Genomic DNA, 6,791 nt, shown 5'->3' on the forward strand with positions numbered 1-6,791 from the left:
GAGCCAAAAGACCCAGAACGGCTTTGAGAGTAGAGAAGGAGAGGCTGTCTGAAGAGGTCTGCAACACCATCCTGGATCACAAAAAAAGCAAGGTTCTTTTTCACTGTCCACCTTGTGAGTGCTACCTTACTGCAAGCAGATATGTTTGAAAGGTACTGCCATTCATTTCCTGATGAGGCCACTGTGAATGCATATACCATGCTGAACAAGGCAAAGCTCAAGACAGAACTCTCTCTGATCTATGAGAATCCTGAATTCAAGGGCTGCTGTGGTGCACTGGCACTGTACCAGGTTCTCATGAGCCACAACCTCCAGGAGACATTCTCTTAGACTGTGACTCTGTTGAACATCCTCATAACTACTCCCATGACAACAGGTGGTGTTTCTGACACGAGTTAAGACATTCCTGCAATATTCAATGGGCCAGGAACGTCTGAATGCACTGGCCATGCTCTCCATGGAGAGGGAACTAGTCCTCAACATGCCTGATTTCCTGATTAACACACACAAACCAAATCAGTTCAAAGTTGATGTTGTTTTAAATAGTTATTTTTCATTCTTTCAAAAAAAAAGTTTAAAAAACAAAATCTGTTCATGTTCATTTCATTCCAGAAAATGTAGTTCTAAAGATCCACTTCTCTCAACAATATGTCTACTTGTATTTTAAGCAGATATTTCATTTGTTTATGGAAATGCAGATTGTTTATACAGTGTTGAGGAATGTGAAAGAACACCCTTGATTATTTGTACTGTGATAACTTATTTTGCTTTTGTAAGCCAATACTATTGAGATCAGCCAATAAATGCTTCTGGTATTGACTTATATGCTGCCCCTCGTCTTTATGTTGTTGCTGGACATATCTTTTATAAAAATGTGTCCTGTTTAGCTATTTTACACCACACAACATTGGATTAATGTAAGTAATGAATAAGTGGAATAATTAATTGCGGAGCCATGTCATTTTTGCTTATGAAGGCTCCTTGATGCTAATTTCTTACATAGCTTTCCACCTGTAACTTATGTAGCTAGAGGGGAAATCGGTACCCATTGAATGGGTCACCTTAATCATTATCAGAAAAAGTGCCCCTCCTGACAATTTTTTCATTAGCCGCCACTGGTGGAAATGTTGAAATTTGGGTGGCAAGTTTGCTTGCAATTAGTAATTAAATCATTGATGACTGTAGCCATGCACATGTCCCATTTACATTACAGTATTTCAAATAATTTGTTGGGAAGTTGTAAATAGTGACTGTTTTATGGAAACAGTTTGTAATGTCCTATACGTGAGAGGCTATGTGTATGTGAGAGGCAGGCCAGATCTTCAGTGGATTAGTACTTTTGGAATCTAGGCCATTAATTTGTTCTGTGATATATAGTGATAAAATTTTGTGCTCTGTACCTCTAGGAGATGGGTGGAACCTGATCTAGAACAATTGGTGTTGTACATTTTTGGTTCCAGTGCTAAACCGAGAGGCCATATGGTTATTTTTGTTTGTGTAGTGCTGTGAGGTGTGAATGGCCCCTTTAGGTTGCTTTCGTACCCATCTCCAGCATGGCCAAATTGTGGTCCTGGCTTGAAGCGGGGGGATCAGAAACCTTTTGGCACCTGTCTTGCAACCTGAAATGTAAACAACCACAGAGAGAGAAAACAGTTAATGTTGAACCTTTAATTAATTTGCATTTAGACATGTGGTGTTATCTTTATTTTCCTCTGATGGTCAAAGCCAAACTGTTACAGACAGCTTTTAGTCTCATAATGCATGGTTTGTGCCATCAGGGGGAATAAGCATTTTGCTTTACAAAAACAATGTCTAATGCAAATTTAATTTCAGAGATCAAATTAGACTGAGCATCTTTGGTAAGATCTGAATTACTGATGATATTTTAGTGTCGTTTTGAAGTGTGTAGCACCTTAAGCTGTAGTTCATCTCTTTTGGTGATGTGTTTTCTGCTTAGCATTTTTTAAGGGTGCTTATTCACATGTTTGATCATCTATGATATATGATCTCTGTGGTCTGTCAGGGCTGTGAAATTTCTGCTTGATTTTTTGCATTTTACACACATTTTTCATTGTCTACATGGTAGAATGGTTCCCCTGATCAGATTTAATTTAAATTGGTGCTTCTCAATAAGAGGTGATTTGGTTCATTTTCATGTGCCACTGTCTTTACAACACTTAGGCACAGCAAAAAATGACTGTATACCCTCCCTCTTGGCACTGATAAGTGAAACAATGACTAGTATACATCTGTAATACCATGCACAACCTTTCCTTGACTGTGACCATGCTTGGCCATTATAATATAATGCATATTATAATGTGATTATAATACAGTTATATTATATTAAAAATAGTATAAATTAAAATAATTTATTACCAGCATCTGGATGTTTTCTGGAATTAGATATTGGTCATCTCGCTGCTGTTTTGAGAATACTTTGATTTGGCCCTGTATCAGATTTGTGTGCACAGCAAGTGGTCAGGCTGAAAGTCTTTGATGGACGTGTTGTTGTTCACACCAAATGTAACAAAAGACTGATTGCATTGTTTAAATTTAATTTCACAAATATTGTTATATGCCATACACCCTTGTTTTCCTACTCCTGTATGGAGAAGTAGTATCTGCTTTTCTGGAAGTCGGGCTTGATGGTGTTTGCACTCAAGTATATTATTCTGTGTGGTACATTATTTGTGTTAATGGATGTTTGATACTACACAGTAATTACATTTCAAAAGTAAAATAATTTTGGCTTCTTAATTCATTGTGTCACGAGTTTACACACACACACACACACACACACACACACACACACACACACACACACACACACACACACACACATACATACATATATATATATATATATATATATATATATATATTAGTACTAGTCAAAAGTTTGAAATTATGTTTCTGAAAGAAGTCTCTTCTGCTCACCAAGGCTGCATTTATTTGATAAAAAAATTCAGTAAAACAGTAATAGTGTGAAATATTATTCCAATGTAAAACAGTTGTTTTCTATCTGAATATATTGTAAACTGTAATTTATTCCTGTGATCAAAGCTGAATTTTCAGTCTTTATTGTCACACGATTCTTCAGAAATCATTATAATATGCTGCTCAAGAAAAATGTATTATCCATTAGTCCATCAGGCCAAGGTGCTAAGAGATCTGAACGAGGATAGTTCTGATCCCAATGTGCTGCAAGAACTGCGCTCAGTGACCGATCTCACCCTCCGAGCAACGAAGGTCACAGCACTGGCCATTGGGCAGGCAATGTCCACACTTGTTGTCCAGGAGCGCCACCTATGACTGAAACTGGCTGAGATGATGGAGGCAGACAAGACACACTTCCTTAATTCCCCCATCTCCCAGGCCGGCCTCTTCGGCAACACCGTTGAAGACACCTGGTGTTCGCCAAGGCTGTTCCCCTGCGGCAACGCAGCCGACTCCGCCCAAGCTCGATCCTACTACTCGCCTACTACGGCGTTGAGCCCCCCGCAGGAGAGCGACGCTCCCTGCTTCTCGGCCGGCCGCCAAGACCCCTAAAAGGGCTCCCAAGCATCCCTGAGATGGACCACCTGAGGAACGAGCTGACTGCAGGAACCGAGTCCCGAGGCATGCATGGTGCCGCGGCACACATCGCGTGGCTTTAACACTCGCAGCTTGCCGCATTTTCAGCCCTTGGACCGACCTTGCATTCTTGTGGGCAGGAGTCCCCATACAGCAACAGCGTCTCAGGTCGCTGCGCGCCACTCCCATTTCTGGCGACCTCAACGTCACATCAGATGCTTTGTCACAGCAGGTAATGCTCAGAGGAGAGTGGAGACTCCACCCTCAGGCGGTCCAGCTGATTTTGAGTTGATTCGGCAGGGCACTGGTAGACCTATTTGCCTCCCAATAATCCTCACACTGCCCACTCTGGTATGCCTTGAGCATCCCCACGGCACAGATGCACTGGCACACAGCTGGCCTCGAGGGCTGTGCAAATATGCATTCCCCCAGTGAGCCTACTTGCACAGTGTTCTGTGCAAGGTCAGGGAGGATGAGGAGCAGGTCACCCACGTGGCTCCATACTGGCCCACTCAGACCTGGTTCTCAGACCTCACACTCCTTGTGACAGCTCCTCCCTGGCGAGTTCCCCTGAGGAAGGACCTTCTTTCTCTTGGACGGGGCACACTCTGGCACCCACGCCCAGACTTCTGGAATATCCATGTCTGGCCCCGGAATGGGATGCGGCGGACCTAACTGGTCTACCGCCCGCTGTGGGTAACACGATCACTCAGGCCAGAGACCCTTCTACAAGGCAGCTCTACTCCCTGAAGTGGCGTATCTTTGCTAAGTGGTGTTCTTCCCGGAATGAAGACCCCCAGAGCTGTGCTGTCGGGTCAGTGCTTGCATTCCTGCAAGAGAAGTTGGATGGGCAGCTGTCCCCCTCCACTCTAAAGTCTACGTAGCTGCCATAGCAGCACACCACGACGTGGTTCAAGGTAAGTCCCTCAGTAAGCATGACGTTGATCATCAGGTTCCTGAGAGGTGCCAGGAGGCTGAACCCTCGTAGACCGCACCTCTTTCCCTCATGGGACCTCCCCGTGGTCCTCTCAGGCCTACAGAGAGCCCCCTTCGAGCCCCTCGAGTCAAGTTGGGTTGCGAATTGAGTTGAGTTAAAAGCAGTCTCTCTAAAAGACTTCCATCAAGAGGGTCGGGGACCTGCAAGCGTTGTCTGTCAGCGAAGAGTGCCTAGAGTTCGGCCCAGAAGACTCTCACGTGATCCTACAAGCGCTGCCCCAGAGGAGGCAGACCTAGCCTTATCATTGCTGTGTCCGGTGCTCTCTTTGCACCTCTATTTGGATCGCACGCAGAGCTTTAGACGCTCTGAGCAGCTCTTTGTCTGCTTTGGTGGAGAGCGGAAAGGGAACCCTGTCTCCAAACAGAGGCTTACCCTCTGGATCGTGGACGCCATAGTGTTGGCCTACCAGGTCCAGTCAGTGCCCACCCCCTTGTGGGTTCAAGCACACTCCACGTGGAGTATGGCATCCTCGTGGGCACTGGCCAACGGTACCTCTCTAGCTGACATACAAGTGCTGGTCATATAATTAGAATATCATAAAAAAGTTTATTTCAGTAATTCCATTCAAAAAGTGAAACTTGGATATTATAATCATTCATTACACACAGACTGATATATTTCAAATGTTTATTTCATTTAATTGTGATGATTAAAACTGACAACTAATGAAAATCCCAAATTCAGTATCTCCGAAAATTAGAATATTACTTAAGATTTTTAGAAATGTTGGCCAACTGAAAAATATGAACATGAAAAGTATGAGCATGTACAGCACTCAATACTTAGTTGGGGCTCCTTTTGCCTGAATTACTGCAGCAATGTGGCGTGGCATGAAGTCGATCAGTCTGTGGCACTTCTCGGGTGCTCTTCTGCATTGTTGGATCTGGCATATCGCATCTTCCTCTTCACAATACCCCATAGATTTTCTATAGGGTTAAGGTCAGGCGAGTTTGCTGGCCAATTAAGAACAGGGATACCATGGTCCTTAAACCAGGTACTGGTAGCTTTGGCACTGTGTGCAGGTGCCAAGTCCTGTTGGAAAATGAAATCTGCATCTCCATAAAGTTGGTCAGCAGCAGGAAGCATGAAGTGCTCTAAAACTTCCTGGTAGACGGCTGCGTTGAGCTTGGACCTCAGAAAACACAGTGGACCAACACCAGCAGATGACATGGCACCCCAAACCATCACTGACTGTGGAAACTTTACACTGGACTTCAAGCAATGTGGATTCTGTGCCTCTCCTCTCTTCCTCCAGACTCTGGGACCTTGATTTCCAAAAGAAATGCAAAATTTACTTTCAGCAGAGAACATAACTTTGGACAACTCAGCAGCAGTCCAGTCCTTTTTGTCTTTAGCCCAGGCGAGACGCTTCTGACGCTGTGGCTTGACACAAGGAACGCGACAGCTGAAACCCAAGTCTTGCATACTGTAACGGGATCAATGGAAAGGAGGAGGCGAGATCCGGCTTTTCAATATAAATAATAATTTAATGATAAACTTAAAAGAAGACACAAACACACACATGACGGACATGTCCGCTAATGATCTCTCTTTCCCGCACGGTCCCCTGCAGTCAGCCTTTAACCCTCACAGAGGCATAATTAGCCCAATACGGGATCGGGTGCGTAGGATCATGACCCGGCCCCTCCCTCCACCCTGCCACACATATGTTTGTGCGTGGTGGTTCTTGAAGCACTGACATTTTTGAATGGGTTTTGTTTCACAATCCTCTCCAGGGTGCAGTTATCCCTATTGCTTGTACACTTTTTTTTTACCACATATTTTCCTTCCCTTCACCTCTCTATTAATGTGCTTGGACACAGAGCTCTGTGAACAGCCAGCCTCTTTAGCAATGACCTTTTGTGTCTTGCCCTCCAGTCAGCAGTCTTCCCCATGATTGTGTAGCCTACAGAACTAGACTGAGAGGCCATTTAAAGGCCTTTGCAGGTGTTTTGAGTTAATTAGCTCATTAAAGTGTGGCACCAGGTGTCTTCAATATTGAACCTTTTCACAATATTCTAATTTTCTGAGATACTGATTTTGGGGTTTTTCATAAGTTGTCAGTTATAATAATCTGTGTGGAATGAATGTATATATTATCCAAGTTTCACTTTTTGAATGGAATTACTGAAATAAATAAACTTTTTGATGATATTCTAATTATATGACCAGCACCTGTACGTAGGGCAGCTGGCTGGGCAACACCCAATACCTTTGC

This window comes from Xyrauchen texanus, chromosome 21, assembly GCF_025860055.1.
Source record: "Xyrauchen texanus isolate HMW12.3.18 chromosome 21, RBS_HiC_50CHRs, whole genome shotgun sequence".
Classification (NCBI taxonomy): Eukaryota; Metazoa; Chordata; class Actinopteri; order Cypriniformes; family Catostomidae; genus Xyrauchen; species Xyrauchen texanus.